This window comes from Misgurnus anguillicaudatus, chromosome 22 (assembly GCF_027580225.2).
Source record: "Misgurnus anguillicaudatus chromosome 22, ASM2758022v2, whole genome shotgun sequence".
NCBI classification, from domain to species: domain Eukaryota; kingdom Metazoa; phylum Chordata; class Actinopteri; order Cypriniformes; family Cobitidae; genus Misgurnus; species Misgurnus anguillicaudatus.
The window spans coordinates 11,519,168-11,542,334 of record NC_073358.2 but is presented as its reverse complement, the minus strand read 5'-3'; the positions used below and the strand labels follow the sequence as shown (position 1 = coordinate 11,542,334).

The window sequence follows — 23,167 nt, the reverse complement described above, 5'->3', positions numbered from 1 at the left end:
GCTCATGTGTACAGGCCAAAGGAAACACACAGGTCATGTTTACAATCTTAAAGTAAAATGTAATAATAAACTTACCAGAAATGACGGGAAGACAAATGGACGTTAAAAGAAAATGTTTCCCATACTAAATTGCAACTAAACACCCTTGGAATTTAAACCTCCAGCTGCTTGTGAATGAATATACGTATGGAAGCATTTCATGTGTGTGCTCAGTTGCCAAACTGAAGAACTGCTGGCTAAGTGTGGAAGTAGCTGCTGGACGTAGTGGAAGCTGCAGCGCTCGGCTCGTTGGTCTAGGGGTATGATTCTCGCTTCGGGTGCGAGAGGTCCCGGGTGCAAATCCCGGACGAGCCCGACTTTCAGTGTTCTTACGCAGCCAGACTCCAGTAGTGACCTGTACAGAATAGGGATGCCTGCGAGCAACCATAGAAGTGCATTTAAACCTATCGATTTTCGACCGGAGTACGAACGTTGATGTACACTTATTCCAATTTGAGAAGCAACTAAATGATCTCAGAAAGTTAAGCTTGTGCTCGGTCTTGCTTTGCGAATAAAATATACATATGGGATACTTTTGTGTGTATGTTCAGGTGCCATACTGAAGACAGAGGCTAGGACAAGTTGGCAAAATACATGAGCAAGACCTATCAAAGCCCTTTTCTGCATGTGTGAGCCGCAAACGCTACCACAGGGAGTGCACGCCTACTGTGATGGCCCGGTGAGTCGTGTCAAAGAAATGAGCACCAAATCACACTCACGTGAAGAATGCGGGCATCGATCACGCTACCTCTCGCATGCTGAGCTAATTCAACTTAAGGAAGCCAGGTGACTGCTTTGGCTTGTGGAAGCCGGCTGCGTAGTGGTGAAAATACGTATCCCGGAGGTTCTGCTGGAGCGCCTCGGCAGCTTGGCTCGTTGGTCTAGGGGTATGATTCTCGCTTAGGGTGCGAGAGGTCCCGGGTTCAAATCCCGGACGAGCCCTTCTTTAGACTCGTTGCTTAAAGGCAGGACAGAAATGTCCATGACAAACGGCAACGGTAGCCCTCATATCTCTTAACAGTGACAAAAGGCCTACAGGGTGCCACATTTCAAATAATTTCAAAGAAAATGCAACAGAACAAATCACACGCCTAAAATCTTTCATGCACAACATATGACAACCTCAGTTAGAATTTCTTTCAATGTGTTTTTATTTCTCTTTGGCCAGGCAAGACAAGACTGAAATTTCTGTTTGTCCACACATATTTTTCAAATTGATTTTCAGATGTCTACTTGAGTGGAAAGTATGCATTTTTGACCTTAACCGAAGTTAACTGTGTTCCTGTGTCTAGATTTGTGCAGCTTTGCAAAAGGTTGCGGCTTGCCGGAAAACATGTGCTGACAAAAATGTGTACATTGAATGCATGTTGCCTTGGATGAAAGCTTCTGACAAATGCACAAATATCAACACAACGAAGAGATAGCGTAATAATCACAAGGCTCTGTATCCGCATTGAAGGCCTATCTCTGGGTTTAGGTGGCCTCCCTGATGTACCATTTGTATCTCCATATATCCCTGATGGCCCCAGTCTGGCGATCTGCCTGCCAGCCAGTTCCTCTAGGTGAGGTGTTCCTTGATGGCCCCAGTCTTTGTCTAAGCCAACAAAGATGCACATTGTTTGGTGTAGGCCGCCAGGTTGAACACCCTGGAAGTCCGGTATTCTGTCACATTCTGCTAGCTATCAGATTGTGCTACCTTTGCTTTGGTGTGTCCAGAACCCTGGAAAACAACCATGCTATTTGTACTACTCCCTCCTAGCCAGGAAAGGTGCACCATACTGGCCACTGGGCTTCATTAGGTACCCTGAGGTAGAGCCCTGCGCGGGACTGTTTTTTTAAACCCGCGCCCGCCCGCACCCGCTGAATTTATGACCAGTCCCGCCCGCTCCCGCAACCTGCGTGTTCCACTCCCGCCCGCGCCTGCAATATTTGTGTCCACTCCCACCCGCTCCCGCGGATTTTCTCGGAGCTTGTGTAAACTACACAAATGCATGTTCTTCATCGGTTCAGATAAACATCCAGAATAACAGACTTTCAACACTATTGTGTTTAAAATTAGGGATGTGCACGAATGGTCGAATATTTGATCTAAAATAATAATTATAATGGAAAAGATGCTATTGGAATGTTAGTTTGTTTGTTTTTAATGCGCCACCGCAGGGTGAATGCTACTATTCATTTAATGTTTCCACTTCATGTATTGTCTTTTACAGTCTTGTAAATATACATCAAATATAAATTATATATACATGAACATGTATTTGTGTGTATATCTGATTGTTTTGGCAATTCAGATCGCAGACTAATTGAAGTATTTAGAGTTTTAACACCGGGTTGTTTGTTTTGTCCACCGGCTCAGGTTTAATTTAGACGTGCTTCTCCGCCGCATCAGCGCGCATCATGAGAGATTTGTTAGCGTCTTGTTATGGCTTATTTTATTTTGTTATTACAGCTAAACGGGACAGACATGGAAAACGAAATGGAGAACATTTATTAGCTATATGCGGTGCTCTATGTGGAAAATGAAACAGAACTGCAAATGCCTGTTTAAGCAGAGTTTTCTCCGCTGGCATTAAGAACAGGCTTTCACCGGAGCAAGTAGGCTAAATATGGTTGTCTTTCTTCATAAAAACATGTCAAACCAAATAAAGAAAAAGATATTCATATGCCGACCGTGCAGTCTGTTATAGCCTATGTTTTTTCGTTTGCTCCGGGCTCTTACTTGGTGTTTCGAGTCTGGTTGATAGCGTACTTTGTCATGTCCTCAAACTTTAAACTTTGCTTGCGTTTGGTGTTAGAGTATAATACTTGCTATATACTATAATTTCTATAAGATCAAACAGTACTGAATTCGTACTAATGACCGCATTGAAACCAATGATTTGACTCAGCCTTCGCTCTGCGTTGGGTTTTACGCAGTTAAAATGACATAATTTTTTAAACAGTGTTTTGTAACATTAACCGTTAAAACAAAACCTCAGTTTTCAAATGAATACTGCATAATACACATGCATCAAATGATTAATTAAACAAACAAACAGTTTAACTGTTAACAACCGGATTTGTCACTAGTGCTCACCAGTTCTTCCAGACGCGAGGCATATAGTGTATAACAGCATTGGGCATGTGCTCCCCGCAGTTGCCACGGTATGTCCCACATAATGTTTAGCTTAATTTTCTTTTCAACTTCATGTGTTGACCCCATTTCTATTACATGCAAAATCCCACCGGGACCTGTGGGTCTCCCGCAAAAAAATTCTGACCGCCCACTCCCGCCCGCAGCAAAGGTGAACCCGCCCGCCCCCGCGAAATTTGCGTTGGGTCCCGCGGGAGTCCAATCCCAATGCAGCCCTCTACCCTGAGGTGCCTGGAGCTATGAGACTAAAATGTAGCTAGGGATGCATGGTGTCCAATTTGGTGTCAGATGATTAATCAGAACTTTTTCTCAATCTAAAATCAAAACTTGGAAAATGCAACCATTATATGGCTTCTTAGATGTCACTTGATGTGTCAACATGCTTTCATTTGCAAGAGTCTTCTAGGATAGAGTGAATGGTGAGTGATATTCCAGAGCCACTTGGCATTTCTGACACTTCTTCATTAGTGTCATTGGCAATTCTTCACTAATGTCCCCTGCAGCGGTTGATGTGCAACTTTGCCATCATGCAAATCGAAGACATGGCTTTTTGAGTAACTGCCCACTGTGGTGACCGCTGGTTAGGAACGCAAATTTAAGAAAATACATCAACATTTACGCCAAGGTGTGTTGTAAATTTCAAGCATTTAGCATATACTACTATTGACAAGTACTCATTTTGACACTCTCCCACAATTAGAAAACACATTTCAAGAAATTAAATGAAAGGAAAGTGAAAAACATAGCTCATGTGAACAATCTCAAAATGAAATGCAGTAAGAACTAAACATAACCTGTGGACCAATCATTCCAATTTGAATGGCGACTAAATGCTCTCCGGAGGAAAAGTTTGTGCTCCCTGTTGCCTCGTGGCAAAATTTGCATATGGGAGACTGTCCTGTGTATTTCAGTTGCCATGCTGAAAACCGACACTAGGAGAAGTTGGGTTTTTGCTGCAAAATTTGCCAGCTCGACCAAACAGGCCCTTTGCTGCTTGTGCGAGTCTTAGATGCTCCCATGGGGAGCGCAAGCACACTGAGACGGCACAGTCTGTTAGATCAGTAAAACAAACAGGCTGAGTCATGCTCACGTGGAGAATGCGGGCATCGATCCCGCTACCTCTCGCATGCTAAGCGAGCGCTCTACCATTTGAGCTAATTCCCCTTGCCAGACACGAGCGCGGCACTCGACTCGTTGGCCTAGGGGTGTTATTTTCGCTATGGGCGCGTGATGTTCAAATCCCGGACCAGCCCGTTTTCAGATTTGCCACTTGATGCAACAGCAATACCACAACCCTTGGCTGAACAGCTTGCACCCAAGTGGCCGGTTAGCTCAGTTGGTTAGAGCGTGGTGCTAATAACGCCAAGGTCGCGGGTTCGATCCCCGTACGGGCCATGAGATTTTCTCTGCCGCTTTCTGCTGCTTGTTGTGAATTTTGATGGAATTTCCGTGCAGTAAGCGGGAGATTGGCCGAAATAGCTCAGTTGGGAGAGCGTTAGACTGAAGATCTAAAGGTCCCTGGTTCGATCCCGGGTTTCGGCATTGCAAGCCCCTTTCTGAGAGCTATTTTTCCTATATGGCCCAAGCAGAGTGACCTTTTCTCCGTGACCCAGTGGGCCAGGTTCCCAACATCAAAAGGGTTCCATGGTGTAATGGTTAGCACTCTGGACTCTGAATCCAGCGACCCGAGTTCAAGTCTCGGTGGGACCTGTCGGACTTTTGGGCTTTCCAAGCAAAACCGTGTCAGGCGGGCCAATGTTTGTTCCCCCCAATACGACCCCCCACCATTTTTCAACCAGAGCGCTCACACTGTAAACTAAATATGAGGTAATTTAAGCCACATTAGCACTTCATTCTTTTGACAGTCACATTGGGCCAACAGTATACAAGGTGTCAAATTTCAGTAAATACAAGTACAATTCAACAAAACAAGTTAAGCATGTATTAAACCTTAAAATGAACAAAAAAATCTACGCTTAGGCCAAAGAACAGGCCACGTCAAATACACGGCTCATGTGTACAGGCCAAAGGAAACACACAGGTCATGTTTACAATCTTAAAGTAAAATGTAATAATAAACTTACCAGAAATGAGGGGAAGACAAATGGACGTTAAAAGAAAATGTTTCCCATACTAAATTGCAACTAAACACCCTTGGAATTTAAACCTCCAGCTGCTTGTGAATGAATATACGTATGGAAGCATTTCATGTGTGTGCTCAGTTGCCAAACTGAAGAACTGCTGGCTAAGTGTGGAAGTAGCTGCTGGACGTAGTGGAAGCTGCAGCGCTCGGCTCGTTGGTCTAGGGGTATGATACTCGCTTCGGGTGCGAGAGGTCCCTGGTTCAAATCCCGGACGAGCCCGACTTTCAGTGTTCTTACGCAGCCAGACTCCAGTAGTGACCTGTACAGAATAGGGATGCCTGCGAGCAACCATAGAAGTGCATTTAAACCTATCGATTTTCGACCGGAGTACGAACGTTGATGTACACTTATTCCAATTTGAGAAGCAACTAAATGATCTCAGAAAGTTAAGCTTGTGCTCGGTCTTGCTTTGCGAATAAAATATACATATGGGATACTTTTGTGTGTATGTTCAGGTGCCATACTGAAGACAGAGGCTAGGACAAGTTGGCAAAATACATGAGCAAGACCTATCAAAGCCCTTTTCTGCATGTGTGAGCCGCAAACGCTACCACAGGGAGTGCACGCCTACTGTGATGGCCCGGTGAGTCGCGTCAAAGAAATGAGCACCAAATCACACTCACGTGAAGAATGCGGGCATCGATCACGCTACCTCTCGCATGCTGAGCTAATTCAACTTAAGGAAGCCAGGTGACTCCTTTGGCTTGTGGAAGCCGGCTGCGTAGTGGTGAAAATACGTATCCCGGAGGTTCTGCTGGAGTGCCTCGGCAGCTTGGCTCGTTGGTCTAGGGGTATGATTCTCGCTTAGGGTGCGAGAGGTCCCGGGTTCAAATCCCGGACGAGCCCTTCTTTAGACTCGTTGCTTAAAGGCAGGACAGAAATGTCCATGACAAACGGCAACGGTAGCCCTCATATCTCTTACAGTGACAAAAGGCCTACAGGGTGCCACATTTCAAATAATTTCAAAGAAAATGCAACAGAACAAATCACACGCCTAAAATCTTTCATGCACAACATATGACAACCTCAGTTAGAATTTCTTTCAATGTGTTTTTATTTCTCTTTGGCCAGGCAAGACAAGATTGAAATTTCTGTTTGTCCACACGTATTTTTCAAATTGATTTTCAGATGTCTACTTGAGTGGAAAGTATGCATTTTTGACCTTAACCGAAGTTAACTGTGTTCCTGTGTCTCGATTTGTGCAGCTTTGCAAAAGGTTGCGGCTTGCCGGAAAACATGTGCTGACAAAAATGTGTACATTGAATGCATGTTGCCTTGGATGAAAGCTTCTGACAAATGCACAAATATCAACACAACGAAGAGATAGCGTAATAATCACAAGGCTCTGTATCCGCATTGAAGGCCTATCTCTGGGTTTAGGTGGCCTCCCTGATGTACCATTTGTATCTCCATATATCCCTGATGGCCCCAGTCTGGCGATCTGCCTGCCAGCCAGTTCCTCTAGGTGAGGTGTTCCTTGATGGCCCCAGTCTTTGTCTAAGCCAACAAAGATGCACATTGTTTGGTGTAGGCCGCCAGGTTGAACACCCTGGAAGTCCGGTATTCTGTCACATTCTGCTAGCTATCAGATTGTGCCTCCTAGCCAGGAAAGGTGCACCATACTGGCCACTGGGCTTCAGTAGGTACCCTGAGGTGCCTGGAGCTATGAGACTAAAATGAGGCTAGGGATGCATGGTGTCCAATTGGTGTCAGATGATTAATCAGAACTTTTTCTCAATCTAAAATCAAAACTTGGAAAATGCAACCATTATATGGCTTCTTAGATGTCACTTGATGTGTCAACATGCTTTCATTTGCAAGAGTCTTCTAGGATAGAGTGAATGGTGAGTGATATTCCAGAGCCACTTGGCATTTCTGACACTTCTTCATTAGTGTCATTGGCAATTCTTCACTAATGTCCCCTGCAGCGGTTGATGTGCAACTTTGCCATCATGCAAATCGAAGACATGGCTTTTTGAGTAACTGCCCACTGTGGTGACCGCTGGTTAGGAACGCAAATTTAAGAAAATACATCAACATTTACGCCAAGGTGTGTTGTAAATTTCAAGCATTTAGCATATACTACTATTGACAAGTACTCATTTTGACACTCTCCCACAATGAGAAAACACATTTCAAGAAATTAAATGAAAGGAAAGTGAAAAACATAGCTCATGTGAACAATCTCAAAATGAAATGCAGTAAGAACTAAACATAACCTGTGGAGCAATCATTCCAATTTGAATGGCGACTAAATGCTCTCCGGAGGAAAAGTTTGTGCTCCCTGTTGCCTCGTGGCAAAATTTGCATATGGGAGACTGTCCTGTGTATTTCAGTTGCCATGCTGAAAACCGACACTAGGAGAAGTTGGGTTTTTGCTGCAAAATTTGCGAGCTCGACCAAACAGGCCCTTTGCTGCTTGTGCGAGTCTTAGATGCTCCCATGGGGAGCGCAAGCACACTGAGACGGCACAGTCTGTTAGATTGGTAAAACAAACAGGCCGAGTCATGCTCACGTGGAGAATGCGGGCGTCGATCCCGCTACCTCTCGCATGCTAAGCGAGCGCTCTACCATTTGAGCTAATTCCCCTTGCCAGACAAGACCGCGGCACTCGACTCGTTGGCCTAGGGGTGTTATTTTCGCTATGGGCGCGTGATGTTCAAATCCCGGACCAGCCCGTTTTCAGATTTGCCACTTGATGCAACAGCACTAGCACAACCCTTGGCCGAACAGCTTGCACCCAAGTGGCCGGGTTCGATCCCCGTACGAGCCATGAGATTTTCTCTGCCGCTTTCTGCTGCTTGTTGTGAATTTTGATGGAATTTCCGTGCAGTAAGTGGGAGATTGGCCGAAATAGCTCAGTTGGGAGAGCGTTAGACTGAAGATCTAAAGGTCCCTGGTTCGATCCCGGGTTTCGGCATTGCAAGCCCCTTTCTGAGAGCTGTTTTTCCTATATGGCCCAAGCAGAGTGACCTTTTCTCCGTGACCCAGTGGGCCAGGTTCCCAACATCAAAAGGGTTCCATGGTATAATGGTTAGCACTCTGGACTCTGAATCCAGCGACCCGAGTTCAAGTCTCGTGGGACCTGTCGGACTTTTGGGCTTTCCAAGCCAAACCGTGTCAGGCGGGCCAATGTTTGTTCCCCCCAATATGACCCCCCACCATTTTTCAACCAGAGCGCTCACACTGTAAACTAAATATGAGGTAATTTAAGCCACATTAGCACTTCATTCTTTTGACAGTCACATTGGGCCAACAGTATACAAGGTGTCAAATTTCAGTAAATACAAGTACAATTCAACAAAACAAGTTAAGCATGTATTAAACCTTAAAATGAACAAAAAATCTACGCTTAGGCCAAAGAACAGGCCACGTCAAATACACGGCTCATGTGTACAGGCCAAAGGAAACACACAGTTCATGTTTACAATCTTAAAGTAAAATGTAATAATAAACTTACCAGAAATGACGGGAAGACAAATGGACGTTAAAAGAAAATGTTTCCCATACTAAATTGCAACTAAACACCCTTGGAATTTAAACCTCCAGCTGCTTGTGAATGAATATACGTATGGAAGCATTTCATGTGTGTGCTCAGTTGCCAAACTGAAGAACTGCTGGCTAAGTGTGGAAGTAGCTGCTGGACGTAGTGGAAGCTGCAGCGCTCGGCTCGTTGGTCTAGGGGTATGATTCTCGCTTCGGGTGCGAGAGGTCCCGGGTTCAAATCCCGGACGAGCCCGACTTTCAGTGTTCTTACGCAGCCAGACTCCAGTAGTGACCTTTACAGAATAGGGATGCCTGCGAGCAACCATAGAAGTGTATTTAAACCTATCGATTTTCGACCGGAGTACGAACGTTGATGTACACTTATTCCAATTTGAGAAGCAACTAAATGATCTCAGAAAGTTAAGCTTGTGCTCGGTCTTGCTTTGCGAATAAAATATACATATGGGATACTTTTGTGTGTATGTTCAGGTGCCATACTGAAGACAGAGGCTAGGACAAGTTGGCAAAATACATGAGCAAGACCTATCAAAGCCCTTTTCTGGATGTGTGAGCCGCAAACGCTACCACAGGGAGTGCACGCCTACATTGGCCCTGTCCCAAATGGCGCACTTCATGTGGACTTTCGGTCTTGTGGCCTTAAATTGCGCGTTCTAGCTTAGTCTACGAGTCCGTAGGGTGTCCCATCTGTCATTTTTACGCTTTGAAGTGTGCTCATCAGCGCCTTCTTTGCCCCCTTGATGCGGTCTTCAGCGAAGCCCGCACTGCAGCAGGCTTCGCGCACTTTGCCAACCCAGAAGTCCTTGCGAAAGGGCAATCAGACCAATCAGGCGATGGAAGGGAGGAGTTCACACTGACGGGCAACTTCTCTACCTATTTCCGGTATGATGCTCGAGTCTGTCCCAAAATACAACTCTGGTGCACCCTAGTGGACTCGCATCAAGGGTCCCTAAAGTCTGGACTATGTGATGTCATCAAAGTGTGGACTCTGAGAAGGACCACAAGTCCGGAGTGTGCCATTTGGGACAGGGCCTGTGATGGCCCGGTGAGTCGCGTCAAAGAAATGAGCACCAAATCACACTCACGTGAAGAATGCGGGCATCGATCACGCTACCTCTCGCATGCTGAGCTAATTCAACTTAAGGAAGCCAGGTGACTGCTTTGGCTTGTGGAAGCCGGCTGCGTAGTGGTGAAAATACGTATCCCGGAGGTTCTGCTGGAGCGCCTCGGCAGCTTGGCTCGTTGGTCTAGGGGTATGATTCTCGCTTAGGGTGCGAGAGGTCCCGGGTTCAAATCCCGGACGAGCCCTTCTTTAGACTCGTTGCTTAAAGGCAGGACAGAAATGTCCATGACAAACGGCAACGGTAGCCCTCATATCTCTTAACAGTGACAAAAGGCCTACAGGGTGCCACATTTCAAATAATTTCAAAGAAAATGCAACAGAACAAATCACACGCCTAAAATCTTTCATGCACAACATATGACAACCTCAGTTAGAATTTCTTTCAATGTGTTTTTATTTCTCTTTGGCCAGGCAAGACAAGATTGAAATTTCTGTTTGTCCACACGTATTTTTCAAATTGATTTTCAGATGTCTACTTGAGTGGAAAGTATGCATTTTTGACCTTAACCGAAGTTAACTGTGTTCCTGTGTCTCGATTTGTGCAGCTTTGCAAAAGGTTGCGGCTTGCCGGAAAACATGTGCTGACAAAAATGTGTACATTGAATGCATGTTGCCTTGGATGAAAGCTTCTGACAAATGCACAAATATCAACACAACGAAGAGATAGCGTAATAATCACAAGGCTCTGTATCCGCATTGAAGGCCTATCTCTGGGTTTAGGTGGCCTCCCTGATGTACCAATTGTATCTCCATATATCCCTGATGGCCCCAGTCTGGCGATCTGCCTGCCAGCCAGTTCCTCTAGGTGAGGTGTTCCTTGATGGCCCCAGTCTTTGTCTAAGCCAACAAAGATGCACATTGTTTGGTGTAGGCCGCCAGGTTGAACACCCTGGAAGTCCGGTATTCTGTCACATTCTGCTAGCTATCAGATTGTGCTACCTTTGCTTTGGTGTGTCCAGAACCCTGGAAAACAACCAAGCTATTTGTACTACTCCCTCCTAGCCAGGAAAGGTGCACCATACTGGCCACTGGGCTTCAGTAGGTACCCTGAGGTGCCTGGAGCTATGAGACTAAAATGTAGCTAGGGATGCATGGTGTCCAATTTGGTGTCAGATGATTAATCAGAACTTTTTCTCAATCTAAAATCAAAACTTGGAAAATGCAACCATTATATGGCTTCTTAGATGTCACTTGATGTGTCAACATGCTTTCATTTGCAAGAGTCTTCTAGGATAGAGTGAATGGTGAGTGATATTCCAGAGCCACTTGGCATTTCTGACACTTCTTCATTAGTGTCATTGGCAATTCTTCACTAATGTCCCCTGCAGCGGTTGATGTGCAACTTTGCCATCATGCAAATCGAAGACATGGCTTTTTGAGTAACTGCCCACTGTGGTGACCGCTGGTTAGGAACGCAAATTTAAGAAAATACATCAACATTTACGCCAAGGTGTGTTGTAAATTTCAAGCATTTAGCATATACTACTATTGACAAGTACTCATTTTGACACTCTCCCACAATGAGAAAACACATTTCAAGAAATTAAATGAAAGGAAAGTGAAAAACATAGCTCATGTGAACAATCTCAAAATGAAATGCAGTAAGAACTAAACATAACCTGTGGACCAATCATTCCAATTTGAATGGCGACTAAATGCTCTCCGGAGGAAAAGTTTGTGCTCCCTGTTGCCTCGTGGCAAAATTTGCATATGGGAGACTGTCCTGTGTATTTCAGTTGCCATGCTGAAAACCGACACTAGGAGAAGTTGGGTTTTTGCTGCAAAATTTGCGAGCTCGACCAAACAGGCCCTTTGCTGCTTGTGCGAGTCTTAGATGCTCCCATGGGGAGCGCAAGCACACTGAGACGGCACAGTCTGTTAGATCAGTAAAACAAACAGGCCGAGTCATGCTCACGTGGAGAATGCGGGCATCGATCCCGCTACCTCTCGCATGCTAAGCGAGCGCTCTACCATTTGAGCTAATTCCCCTTGCCAGACGCGCCTAGGGGTGTTATTTTCGCTATGGGCGCGTGATGTTCAAATCCCGGACCAGCCCGTTTTTAGATTTGCCACTTGATGCAACAGCACTAGCACAACCCTTGGCCGAACAGCTTGCACCCAAGTGGCCGGGTTCGATCCCCGTACGGGCCATGAGATTTTCTCTGCCGCTTTCTGCTGCTTGTTGTGAATTTTGATGGAATTTCCGTGCAGTAAGCGGGAGATTGGCCGAAATAGCTCAGTTGGGAGAGCGTTAGATTGAAGATCTAAAGGTCCCTGGTTCGATCCCGGGTTTCGGCATTGCAAGCCCCTTTCTGAGAGCTATTTTTCCTATATGGCCCAAGCAGAGTGACCTTTTCTCCGTGACCCAGTGGGCCAGGTTCCCAACATCAAAAGGGTTCCATGGTGTAATGGTTAGCACTCTGGACTCTGAATCCAGCGACCCGAGGTCAAGTCTCGGTGGGACCTGTCGGACTTTTGGGCTTTCCAAGCAAGACCGTGTCAGGCGGGCCAATGTTTGTTCCCCCCAATACGACCCCCCACCATTTTTCAACCAGAGCGCTCACACTGTAAACTAAATATGAGGTAATTTAAGCCACATTAGCACTTCATTCTTTTGACAGTCACATTGGGCCAACAGTATACAAGGTGTCAAATTTCAGTAAATACAAGTACAATTCAACAAAACAAGTTAAGCATGTATTAAACCTTAAAATGAACAAAAAAATCTACGCTTAGGCCAAAGAACAGGCCACGTCAAATACACGGCTCATGTGTACAGGCCAAAGGAAACACACAGGTCATGTTTACAATCTTAAAGTAAAATGTAATAATAAACTTACCAGAAATGACTGGAAGACAAATGGACGTTAAAAGAAAATGTTTCCCATACTAAATTGCAACTAAACACCCTTGGAATTTAAACCTCCAGCTGCTTGTGAATGAATATACGTATGGAAGCATTTCATGTGTGTGCTCAGTTGCCAAACTGAAGAACTGCTGGCTAAGTGTGGAAGTAGCTGCTGGACGTAGTGGAAGCTGCAGCGCTCGGCTCGTTGGTCTAGGGGTATGATTCTCGCTTCGGGTGCGAGAGGTCCCGGGTTCAAATCCCGGACGAGCCCGACTTTCAGTGTTCTTACGCAGCCAGACTCCAGTAGTGACCTGTACAGAATAGGGATGCCTGCGAGCAACCATAGAAGTGCATTTAAACCTATCGATTTTCGACCGGAGTACGAACGTTGATGTACACTTATTCCAATTTGAGAAGCAACTAAATGATCTCAGAAAGTTAAGCTTGTGCTCGGTCTTGCTTTGCGAATAAAATATACATATGGGATACTTTTGTGTGTATGTTCAGGTGCCATACTGAAGACAGAGGCTAGGACAAGTTGGTAAAATACATGAGCAAGACCTATCAAAGCCCTTTTCTGCATGTGTGAGCCGCAAACGCTACCACAGGGAGTGCACGCCTACTGTGATGGCCCGGTGAGTCGCGTCAAAGAAATGAGCACCAAATCACACTCACGTGAAGAATGCGGGCATCGATCACGCTACCTCTCGCATGCTGAGCTAATTCAACTTAAGGAAGCCAGGTGACTGCTTTGGCTTTTGGAAGCCGGCTGCGTAGTGGTGAAAATACGTATCCCGGAGGTTCTGCTGGAGCGCCTCGGCAGCTTGGTTCGTTGGTCTAGGGGTATGATTCTCGCTTAGGGTGCGAGAGGTCCCGGGTTCAAATCCCGGACGAGCCCTTCTTTAGACTCGTTGCTTAAAGGCAGGACAGAAATGTCCATGACAAACGGCAACGGTAGCCCTCATATCTCTTAACAGTGACAAAAGGCCTACAGGGTGCCACATTTCAAATAATTTCAAAGAAAATGCAACAGAACAAATCACACGCCTAAAATCTTTCATGCACAACATATGACAACCTCAGTTAGAATTTCTTTCAATGTGTTTTTATTTCTCTTTGGCCAGGCAAGACAAGATTGAAATTTCTGTTTGTCCACACGTATTTTTCAAATTGATTTTCAGATGTCTACTTGAGTGGAAAGTATGCATTTTTGACCTTAACCGAAGTTAACTGTGTTCCTGTGTCTCGATTTGTGCAGCTTTGCAAAAGGTTGCGGCTTGCCGGAAAACATGTGCTGACAAAAATGTGTACATTGAATGCATGTTGCCTTGGATGAAAGCTTCTGACAAATGCACAAATATCAACACAACGAAGAGATAGCGTAATAATCACAAGGCTCTGTATCCGCATTGAAGGCCTATCTCTGGGTTTAGGTGGCCTCCCTGATGTACCATTTGTATCTCCATATATCCCTGATGGCCCCAGTCTGGCGATCTGCCTGCCAGCCAGTTCCTCTAGGTGAGGTGTTCCTTGATGGCCCCAGTCTTTGTCTAAGCCAACAAAGATGCACATTGTTTGGTGTAGGCCGCCAGGTTGAACACCCTGGAAGTCCGGTATTCTGTCACATTCTGCTAGCTATCAGATTGTGCTACCTTTGCTTTGGTGTGTCCAGAACCCTGGAAAACAACCACGCTATTTGTACTACTCCCTCCTAGCCAGGAAAGGTGCACCATACTGGCCACTGGGCTTCAGTAGGTACCCTGAGGTGCCTGGAGCTATGAGACTAAAATGTAGCTAGGGATGCATGGTGTCCAATTTGGTGTCAGATGATTAATCAGAACTTTTTCTCAATCTAAAATCAAAACTTGGAAAATGCAACCATTATATGGCTTCTTAGATGTCACTTGATGTGTCAACATGCTTTCATTTGCAAGAGTCTTCTAGGATAGAGTGAATGGTGAGTGATATTCCAGAGCCACTTGGCATTTCTGACACTTCTTCATTAGTGTCATTGGCAATTCTTCACTAATGTCCCCTGCAGCGGTTGATGTGCAACTTTGCCATCATGCAAATCGAAGACATGGCTTTTTGAGTAACTGCCCACTGTGGTGACCGCTGGTTAGGAACGCAAATTTAAGAAAATACATCAACATTTACGCCAAGGTGTGTACAAGTACTCATTTTGACACTCTCCCACAATGAGAAAACACATTTCAAGAAATTAAATGAAAGGAAAGTGAAAAACATAGCTCATGTGAACAATCTCAAAATGAAATGCAGTAAGAACTAAACATAACCTGTGGACCAATCATTCCAATTTAAATGCTCTCCGGAGGAAAAGTTTGTGCTCCCTGTTGCCTCGTGGCAAAATTTGCATATGGGAGACTGTCCTGTGTATTTCAGTTGCCATGCTGAAAACCGACACTAGGAGAAGTTGGGTTTTTGCTGCAAAATTTGCGAGCTCGACCAAACAGGCCCTTTGCTGCTTGTGCGAGTCTTAGATGCTCCCATGGGGAGCGCAAGCACACTGAGACGGCACAGTCTGTTAGATTGGTAAAACAAACAGGCCGAGTCATGCTCACGTGGAGAATGCGGGCGTCGATCCCGCTACCTCTCGCATGCTAAGCGAGCGCTCTACCATTTGAGCTAATTCCCCTTGCCAGACAAGACCGCGGCACTCGACTCGTTGGCCTAGGGGTGTTATTTTCGCTATGGGCGCGTGATGTTCAAATCCCGGACCAGCCCGTTTTCAGATTTGCCACTTGATGCAACAGCACTAGCACAACCCTTGGCCGAACAGCTTGCACCCAAGTGGCCGGGTTCGATCCCCGTACGAGCCATGAGATTTTCTCTGCCGCTTTCTGCTGCTTGTTGTGAATTTTGATGGAATTTCCGTGCAGTAAGCGGGAGATTGGCCGAAATAGCTCAGTTGGGAGAGCGTTAGACTGAAGATCTAAAGGTCCCTGGTTCGATCCCGGGTTTCGGCATTGCAAGCCCCTTTCTGAGAGCTATTTTTCCTATATGGCCCAAGCAGAGTGACCTTTTCTCCGTGACCCAGTGGGCCAGGTTCCCAACATCAAAAGGGTTCCATGGTATAATGGTTAGCACTCTGGACTCTGAATCCAGCGACCCGAGTTCAAGTCTCGTGGGACCTGTCGGACTTTTGGGCTTTCCAAGCCAAACCGTGTCAGGCGGGCCAATGTTTGTTCCCCCCAATATGACCCCCCACCATTTTTCAACCAGAGCGCTCACACTGTAAACTAAATATGAGGTAATTTAAGCCACATTAGCACTTCATTCTTTTGACAGTCACATTGGGCCAACAGTATACAAGGTGTCAAATTTCAGTAAATACAAGTACAATTCAACAAAACAAGTTAAGCATGTATTAAACCTTAAAATGAACAAAAAATCTACGCTTAGGCCAAAGAACAGGCCACGTCAAATACACGGCTCATGTGTACAGGCCAAAGGAAACACACAGTTCATGTTTACAATCTTAAAGTAAAATGTAATAATAAACTTACCAGAAATGACGGGAAGACAAATGGACGTTAAAAGAAAATGTTTCCCATACTAAATTGCAACTAAACACCCTTGGAATTTAAACCTCCAGCTGCTTGTGAATGAATATACGTATGGAAGCATTTCATGTGTGTGCTCAGTTGCCAAACTGAAGAACTGCTGGCTAAGTGTGGAAGTAGCTGCTGGACGTAGTGGAAGCTGCAGCGCTCGGCTCGTTGGTCTAGGGGTATGATTCTCGCTTCGGGTGCGAGAGGTCCCGGGTTCAAATCCCGGACGAGCCCGACTTTCAGTGTTCTTACGCAGCCAGACTCCAGTAGTGACCTTTACAGAATAGGGATGCCTGCGAGCAACCATAGAAGTGTATTTAAACCTATCGATTTTCGACCGGAGTACGAACGTTGATGTACACTTATTCCAATTTGAGAAGCAACTAAATGATCTCAGAAAGTTAAGCTTGTGCTCGGTCTTGCTTTGCGAATAAAATATACATATGGGATACTTTTGTGTGTATGTTCAGGTGCCATACTGAAGACAGAGGCTAGGACAAGTTGGCAAAATACATGAGCAAGACCTATCAAAGCCCTTTTCTGGATGTGTGAGCCGCAAACGCTACCACAGGGAGTGCACGCCTACATTGGCCCTGTCCCAAATGGCGCACTTCATGTGGACTTTCGGTCTTGTGGCCTTAAATTGCGCGTTCTAGCTTAGTCTACGAGTCCGTAGGGTGTCCCATCTGTCATTTTTACGCTTTGAAGTGTGCTCATCAGCGCCTTCTTTGCCCCCTTGATGCGGTCTTCAGCGAAGCCCGCACTGCAGCAGGCTTCGCGCACTTTGCCAACCCAGAAGTCCTTGCGAAAGGGCAATCAGACCAATCAGGCGATGGAAGGGAGGAGTTCACACTGACGGGCAACTTCTCTACCTATTTCCGGTATGATGCTCGAGTCTGTCCCAAAATACAACTCTGGTGCACCCTAGTGGACTCGCATCAAGGGTCCCTAAAGTCTGGACTATGTGATGTCATCAAAGTGTGGACTCTGAGAAGGACCACAAGTCCGGAGTGTGCCATTTGGGACAGGGCCTGTGATGGCCCGGTGAGTCGCGTCAAAGAAATGAGCACCAAATCACACTCACGTGAAGAATGCGGGCATCGATCACGCTACCTCTCGCATGCTGAGCTAATTCAACTTAAGGAAGCCAGGTGACTGCTTTGGCTTGTGGAAGCCGGCTGCGTAGTGGTGAAAATACGTATCCCGGAGGTTCTGCTGGAGCGCCTCGGCAGCTTGGCTCGTTGGTCTAGGGGTATGATTCTCGCTTAGGGTGCGAGAGGTCCCGGGTTCAAATCCCGGACGAGCCCTTCTTTAGACTCGTTGCTTAAAGGCAGGACAGAAATGTCCATGACAAACGGCAACGGTAGCCCTCATATCTCTTAACAGTGACAAAAGGCCTACAGGGTGCCACATTTCAAATAATTTCAAAGAAAATGCAACAGAACAAATCACACGCCTAAAATCTTTCATGCACAACATATGACAACCTCAGTTAGAATTTCTTTCAATGTGTTTTTATTTCTCTTTGGCCAGGCAAGACAAGATTGAAATTTCTGTTTGTCCACACGTATTTTTCAAATTGATTTTCAGATGTCTACTTGAGTGGAAAGTATGCATTTTTGACCTTAACCGAAGTTAACTGTGTTCCTGTGTCTCGATTTGTGCAGCTTTGCAAAAGGTTGCGGCTTGCCGGAAAACATGTGCTGACAAAAATGTGTACATTGAATGCATGTTGCCTTGGATGAAAGCTTCTGACAAATGCACAAATATCAACACAACGAAGAGATAGCGTAATAATCACAAGGCTCTGTATCCGCATTGAAGGCCTATCTCTGGGTTTAGGTGGCCTCCCTGATGTACCAATTGTATCTCCATATATCCCTGATGGCCCCAGTCTGGCGATCTGCCTGCCAGCCAGTTCCTCTAGGTGAGGTGTTCCTTGATGGCCCCAGTCTTTGTCTAAGCCAACAAAGATGCACATTGTTTGGTGTAGGCCGCCAGGTTGAACACCCTGGAAGTCCGGTATTCTGTCACATTCTGCTAGCTATCAGATTGTGCTACCTTTGCTTTGGTGTGTCCAGAACCCTGGAAAACAACCACGCTATTTGTACTACTCCCTCCTAGCCAGGAAAGGTGCACCATACTGGCCACTGGGCTTCAGTAGGTACCCTGAGGTGCCTGGAGCTATGAGACTAAAATGTAGCTAGGGATGCATGGTGTCCAATTTGGTGTCAGATGATTAATCAGAACTTTTTCTCAATCTAAAATCAAAACTTGGAAAATGCAACCATTATATGGCTTCTTAGATGTCACTTGATGTGTCAACATGCTTTCATTTGCAAGAGTCTTCTAGGATAGAGTGAATGGTGAGTGATATTCCAGAGCCACTTGGCATTTCTGACACTTCTTCATTAGTGTCATTGGCAATTCTTCACTAATGTCCCCTGCAGCGGTTGATGTGCAACTTTGCCATCATGCAAATCGAAGACATGGCTTTTTGAGTAACTGCCCACTGTGGTGACCGCTGGTTAGGAACGCAAATTTAAGAAAATACATCAACATTTACGCCAAGGTGTGTTGTAAATTTCAAGCATTTAGCATATACTACTATTGACAAGTACTCATTTTGACACTCTCCCACAATGAGAAAACACATTTCAAGAAATTAAATGAAAGGAAAGTGAAAAACATAGCTCATGTGAACAATCTCAAAATGAAATGCAGTAAGAACTAAACATAACCTGTGGACCAATCATTCCAATTTGAATGGCGACTAAATGCTCTCCGGAGGAAAAGTTTGTGCTCCCTGTTGCCTCGTGGCAAAATTTGCATATGGGAGACTGTCCTGTGTATTTCAGTTGCCATGCTGAAAACCGACACTAGGAGAAGTTGGGTTTTTGCTGCAAAATTTGCGAGCTCGACCAAACAGGCCCTTTGCTGCTTGTGCGAGTCTTAGATGCTCCCATGGGGAGCGCAAGCACACTGAGACGGCACAGTCTGTTAGATCAGTAAAACAAACAGGCCGAGTCATGCTCACGTGGAGAATGCGGGCATCGATCCCGCTACCTCTCGCATGCTAAGCGAGCGCTCTACCATTTGAGCTAATTCCCCTTGCCAGACGCGCCTAGGGGTGTTATTTTCGCTATGGGCGCGTGATGTTCAAATCCCGGACCAGCCCGTTTTCAGATTTGCCACTTGATGCAACAGCACTAGCACAACCCTTGGCCGAACAGCTTGCACCCAAGTGGCCGGGTTCGATCCCCGTACGGGCCATGAGATTTTCTCTGCCGCTTTCTGCTGCTTGTTGTGAATTTTGATGGAATTTCCGTGCAGTAAGCGGGAGATTGGCCGAAATAGCTCAGTTGGGAGAGCGTTAGATTGAAGATCTAAAGGTCCCTGGTTCGATCCCGGGTTTCGGCATTGCAAGCCCCTTTCTGAGAGCTATTTTTCCTATATGGCCCAAGCAGAGTGACCTTTTCTCCGTGACCCAGTGGGCCAGGTTCCCAACATCAAAAGGGTTCCATGGTGTAATGGTTAGCACTCTGGACTCTGAATCCAGCGACCCGAGGTCAAGTCTCGGTGGGACCTGTCGGACTTTTGGGCTTTCCAAGCAAGACCGTGTCAGGCGGGCCAATGTTTGTTCCCCCCAATACGACCCCCCACCATTTTTCAACCAGAGCGCTCACACTGTAAACTAAATATGAGGTAATTTAAGCCACATTAGCACTTCATTCTTTTGACAGTCACATTGGGCCAACAGTATACAAGGTGTCAAATTTCAGTAAATACAAGTACAATTCAACAAAACAAGTTAAGCATGTATTAAACCTTAAAATGAACAAAAAAATCTACGCTTAGGCCAAAGAACAGGCCACGTCAAATACACGGCTCATGTGTACAGGCCAAAGGAAACACACAGGTCATGTTTACAATCTTAAAGTAAAATGTAATAATAAACTTACCAGAAATGACTGGAAGACAAATGGACGTTAAAAGAAAATGTTTCCCATACTAAATTGCAACTAAACACCCTTGGAATTTAAACCTCCAGCTGCTTGTGAATGAATATACGTATGGAAGCATTTCATGTGTGTGCTCAGTTGCCAAACTGAAGAACTGCTGGCTAAGTGTGGAAGTAGCTGCTGGACGTAGTGGAAGCTGCAGCGCTCGGCTCGTTGGTCTAGGGGTATGATTCTCGCTTCGGGTGCGAGAGGTCCCGGGTTCAAATCCCGGACGAGCCCGACTTTCAGTGTTCTTACGCAGCCAGACTCCAGTAGTGACCTGTACAGAATAGGGATGCCTGCGAGCAACCATAGAAGTGCATTTAAACCTATCGATTTTCGACCGGAGTACGAACGTTGATGTACACTTATTCCAATTTGAGAAGCAACTAAATGATCTCAGAAAGTTAAGCTTGTGCTCGGTCTTGCTTTGCGAATAAAATATACATATGGGATACTTTTGTGTGTATGTTCAGGTGCCATACTGAAGACAGAGGCTAGGACAAGTTGGTAAAATACATGAGCAAGACCTATCAAAGCCCTTTTCTGCATGTGTGAGCCGCAAACGCTACCACAGGGAGTGCACGCCTACTGTGATGGCCCGGTGAGTCGCGTCAAAGAAATGAGCACCAAATCACACTCACGTGAAGAATGCGGGCATCGATCACGCTACCTCTCGCATGCTGAGCTAATTCAACTTAAGGAAGCCAGGTGACTGCTTTGGCTTTTGGAAGCCGGCTGCGTAGTGGTGAAAATACGTATCCCGGAGGTTCTGCTGGAGAGCCTCGGCAGCTTGGTTCGTTGGTCTAGGGGTATGATTCTCGCTTAGGGTGCGAGAGGTCCCGGGTTCAAATCCCGGACGAGCCCTTCTTTAGACTCGTTGCTTAAAGGCAGGACAGAAATGTCCATGACAAACGGCAACGGTAGCCCTCATATCTCTTAACAGTGACAAAAGGCCTACAGGGTGCCACATTTCAAATAATTTCAAAGAAAATGCAACAGAACAAATCACACGCCTAAAATCTTTCATGCACAACATATGACAACCTCAGTTAGAATTTCTTTCAATGTGTTTTTATTTCTCTTTGGCCAGGCAAGACAAGATTGAAATTTCTGTTTGTCCACACGTATTTTTCAAATTGATTTTCAGATGTCTACTTGAGTGGAAAGTATGCATTTTTGACCTTAACCGAAGTTAACTGTGTTCCTGTGTCTCGATTTGTGCAGCTTTGCAAAAGGTTGCGGCTTGCCGGAAAACATGTGCTGACAAAAATGTGTACATTGAATGCATGTTGCCTTGGATGAAAGCTTCTGACAAATGCACAAATATCAACACAACGAAGAGATAGCGTAATAATCACAAGGCTCTGTATCCGCATTGAAGGCCTATCTCTGGGTTTAGGTGGCCTCCCTGATGTACCATTTGTATCTCCATATATCCCTGATGGCCCCAGTCTGGCGATCTGCCTGCCAGCCAGTTCCTCTAGGTGAGGTGTTCCTTGATGGCCCCAGTCTTTGTCTAAGCCAACAAAGATGCACATTGTTTGGTGTAGGCCGCCAGGTTGAACACCCTGGAAGTCCGGTATTCTGTCACATTCTGCTAGCTATCAGATTGTGCTACCTTTGCTTTGGTGTGTCCAGAACCCTGGAAAACAACCACGCTATTTGTACTACTCCCTCCTAGCCAGGAAATGTGCACCATACTGGCCACTGGGCTTCAGTAGGTACCCTGAGGTGCCTGGAGCTATGAGACTAAAATGTAGCTAGGGATGCATGGTGTCCAATTTGGTGTCAGATGATTAATCAGAACTTTTTCTCAATCTAAAATCAAAACTTGGAAAATGCAACCATTATATGGCTTCTTAGATGTCACTTGATGTGTCAACATGCTTTCATTTGCAAGAGTCTTCTAGGATAGAGTGAATGGTGAGTGATATTCCAGAGCCACTTGGCATTTCTGACACTTCTTCATTAGTGTCATTGGCAATTCTTCACTAATGTCCCCTGCAGCGGTTGATGTGCAACTTTGCCATCATGCAAATCGAAGACATGGCTTTTTGAGTAACTGCCCACTGTGGTGACCGCTGGTTAGGAACGCAAATTTAAGAAAATACATCAACATTTACGCCAAGGTGTGTACAAGTACTCATTTTGACACTCTCCCACAATGAGAAAACACATTTCAAGAAATTAAATGAAAGGAAAGTGAAAAACATAGCTCATGTGAACAATCTCAAAATGAAATGCAGTAAGAACTAAACATAACCTGTGGACCAATCATTCCAATTTAAATGCTCTCCGGAGGAAAAGTTTGTGCTCCCTGTTGCCTCGTGGCAAAATTTGCATATGGGAGACTGTCCTGTGTATTTCAGTTGCCATGCTGAAAACCGACACTAGGAGAAGTTGGGTTTTTGCTGCAAAATTTGCGAGCTCGACCAAACAGGCCCTTTGCTGCTTGTGCGAGTCTTAGATGCTCCCATGGGGAGCGCAAGCACACTGAGACGGCACAGTCTGTTAGATCAGTAAAACAAACAGGCCGAGTCATGCTCACGTGGAGAATGCGGGCATCGATCCCGCTACCTCTCGCTTGCGCCTACTGCTTCCCACCGAGTGAGCCAAAGTAAGCCCGCATAAGCCAATCACGTTTCTTCCTGTGGCTTACTTTTGACCAATCACGTTTCTTCCTGTGGCTTACTTTTGACCAATCACGTTTCTCCCTGTGGCTTACTTTTGACGAATCACGTTTCTCTTCTGTGGCTTACTTTTGACCAATCGCGTTTCACTCCCATGGCTTACTTTG

General features: G+C 45.6%; 26 non-coding genes across 26 annotated transcripts; 21 read left to right on the top strand and 5 right to left on the bottom strand.

The window, feature by feature from the left end:
• Positions 1–282: 282 nt before the first annotated feature.
• Positions 283–354, top strand: trnap-cgg (transfer RNA proline (anticodon CGG)). Its single transcript has one exon. It is a non-coding gene; the product is annotated as a tRNA-Pro (tRNA).
• A 555-nt stretch (positions 355–909) lies between these two features.
• On the top strand, positions 910–981 carry trnap-agg (transfer RNA proline (anticodon AGG)). Its single transcript has one exon. It is a non-coding gene; the product is annotated as a tRNA-Pro (tRNA).
• Positions 982–4,266: 3,285 nt separating this feature from the next.
• Positions 4,267–4,339, bottom strand: trnaa-agc (transfer RNA alanine (anticodon AGC)). The gene has a single exon. It is a non-coding gene; the product is annotated as a tRNA-Ala (tRNA).
• Positions 4,340–4,496: 157 nt separating this feature from the next.
• trnai-aau (transfer RNA isoleucine (anticodon AAU)) lies at positions 4,497–4,570 on the top strand. The gene has a single exon. It is a non-coding gene; the product is annotated as a tRNA-Ile (tRNA).
• Positions 4,571–4,644: 74 nt separating this feature from the next.
• trnaf-gaa (transfer RNA phenylalanine (anticodon GAA)) lies at positions 4,645–4,717 on the top strand. The gene has a single exon. It is a non-coding gene; the product is annotated as a tRNA-Phe (tRNA).
• A 96-nt stretch (positions 4,718–4,813) lies between these two features.
• On the top strand, positions 4,814–4,885 carry trnaq-cug (transfer RNA glutamine (anticodon CUG)). The gene has a single exon. It is a non-coding gene; the product is annotated as a tRNA-Gln (tRNA).
• A 581-nt stretch (positions 4,886–5,466) lies between these two features.
• Positions 5,467–5,538, top strand: trnap-cgg (transfer RNA proline (anticodon CGG)). The gene has a single exon. It is a non-coding gene; the product is annotated as a tRNA-Pro (tRNA).
• A 555-nt stretch (positions 5,539–6,093) lies between these two features.
• trnap-agg (transfer RNA proline (anticodon AGG)) lies at positions 6,094–6,165 on the top strand. The gene has a single exon. It is a non-coding gene; the product is annotated as a tRNA-Pro (tRNA).
• A 1,670-nt stretch (positions 6,166–7,835) lies between these two features.
• Positions 7,836–7,908, bottom strand: trnaa-agc (transfer RNA alanine (anticodon AGC)). Its single transcript has one exon. It is a non-coding gene; the product is annotated as a tRNA-Ala (tRNA).
• A 258-nt stretch (positions 7,909–8,166) lies between these two features.
• On the top strand, positions 8,167–8,239 carry trnaf-gaa (transfer RNA phenylalanine (anticodon GAA)). The gene has a single exon. It is a non-coding gene; the product is annotated as a tRNA-Phe (tRNA).
• A 747-nt stretch (positions 8,240–8,986) lies between these two features.
• trnap-cgg (transfer RNA proline (anticodon CGG)) lies at positions 8,987–9,058 on the top strand. The gene has a single exon. It is a non-coding gene; the product is annotated as a tRNA-Pro (tRNA).
• Positions 9,059–10,059: 1,001 nt separating this feature from the next.
• On the top strand, positions 10,060–10,131 carry trnap-agg (transfer RNA proline (anticodon AGG)). The gene has a single exon. It is a non-coding gene; the product is annotated as a tRNA-Pro (tRNA).
• Positions 10,132–11,862: 1,731 nt separating this feature from the next.
• Positions 11,863–11,935, bottom strand: trnaa-agc (transfer RNA alanine (anticodon AGC)). Its single transcript has one exon. It is a non-coding gene; the product is annotated as a tRNA-Ala (tRNA).
• A 236-nt stretch (positions 11,936–12,171) lies between these two features.
• On the top strand, positions 12,172–12,244 carry trnaf-gaa (transfer RNA phenylalanine (anticodon GAA)). The gene has a single exon. It is a non-coding gene; the product is annotated as a tRNA-Phe (tRNA).
• A 96-nt stretch (positions 12,245–12,340) lies between these two features.
• trnaq-cug (transfer RNA glutamine (anticodon CUG)) lies at positions 12,341–12,412 on the top strand. The gene has a single exon. It is a non-coding gene; the product is annotated as a tRNA-Gln (tRNA).
• Positions 12,413–12,993: 581 nt separating this feature from the next.
• trnap-cgg (transfer RNA proline (anticodon CGG)) lies at positions 12,994–13,065 on the top strand. The gene has a single exon. It is a non-coding gene; the product is annotated as a tRNA-Pro (tRNA).
• A 555-nt stretch (positions 13,066–13,620) lies between these two features.
• trnap-agg (transfer RNA proline (anticodon AGG)) lies at positions 13,621–13,692 on the top strand. Its single transcript has one exon. It is a non-coding gene; the product is annotated as a tRNA-Pro (tRNA).
• A 1,685-nt stretch (positions 13,693–15,377) lies between these two features.
• Positions 15,378–15,450, bottom strand: trnaa-agc (transfer RNA alanine (anticodon AGC)). Its single transcript has one exon. It is a non-coding gene; the product is annotated as a tRNA-Ala (tRNA).
• A 258-nt stretch (positions 15,451–15,708) lies between these two features.
• Positions 15,709–15,781, top strand: trnaf-gaa (transfer RNA phenylalanine (anticodon GAA)). Its single transcript has one exon. It is a non-coding gene; the product is annotated as a tRNA-Phe (tRNA).
• A 747-nt stretch (positions 15,782–16,528) lies between these two features.
• Positions 16,529–16,600, top strand: trnap-cgg (transfer RNA proline (anticodon CGG)). Its single transcript has one exon. It is a non-coding gene; the product is annotated as a tRNA-Pro (tRNA).
• Positions 16,601–17,601: 1,001 nt separating this feature from the next.
• trnap-agg (transfer RNA proline (anticodon AGG)) lies at positions 17,602–17,673 on the top strand. The gene has a single exon. It is a non-coding gene; the product is annotated as a tRNA-Pro (tRNA).
• Positions 17,674–19,404: 1,731 nt separating this feature from the next.
• On the bottom strand, positions 19,405–19,477 carry trnaa-agc (transfer RNA alanine (anticodon AGC)). The gene has a single exon. It is a non-coding gene; the product is annotated as a tRNA-Ala (tRNA).
• Positions 19,478–19,713: 236 nt separating this feature from the next.
• trnaf-gaa (transfer RNA phenylalanine (anticodon GAA)) lies at positions 19,714–19,786 on the top strand. Its single transcript has one exon. It is a non-coding gene; the product is annotated as a tRNA-Phe (tRNA).
• A 96-nt stretch (positions 19,787–19,882) lies between these two features.
• Positions 19,883–19,954, top strand: trnaq-uug (transfer RNA glutamine (anticodon UUG)). The gene has a single exon. It is a non-coding gene; the product is annotated as a tRNA-Gln (tRNA).
• Positions 19,955–20,535: 581 nt separating this feature from the next.
• Positions 20,536–20,607, top strand: trnap-cgg (transfer RNA proline (anticodon CGG)). Its single transcript has one exon. It is a non-coding gene; the product is annotated as a tRNA-Pro (tRNA).
• A 555-nt stretch (positions 20,608–21,162) lies between these two features.
• trnap-agg (transfer RNA proline (anticodon AGG)) lies at positions 21,163–21,234 on the top strand. The gene has a single exon. It is a non-coding gene; the product is annotated as a tRNA-Pro (tRNA).
• The last annotated feature ends 1,933 nt before the right edge of the window (positions 21,235–23,167 follow it).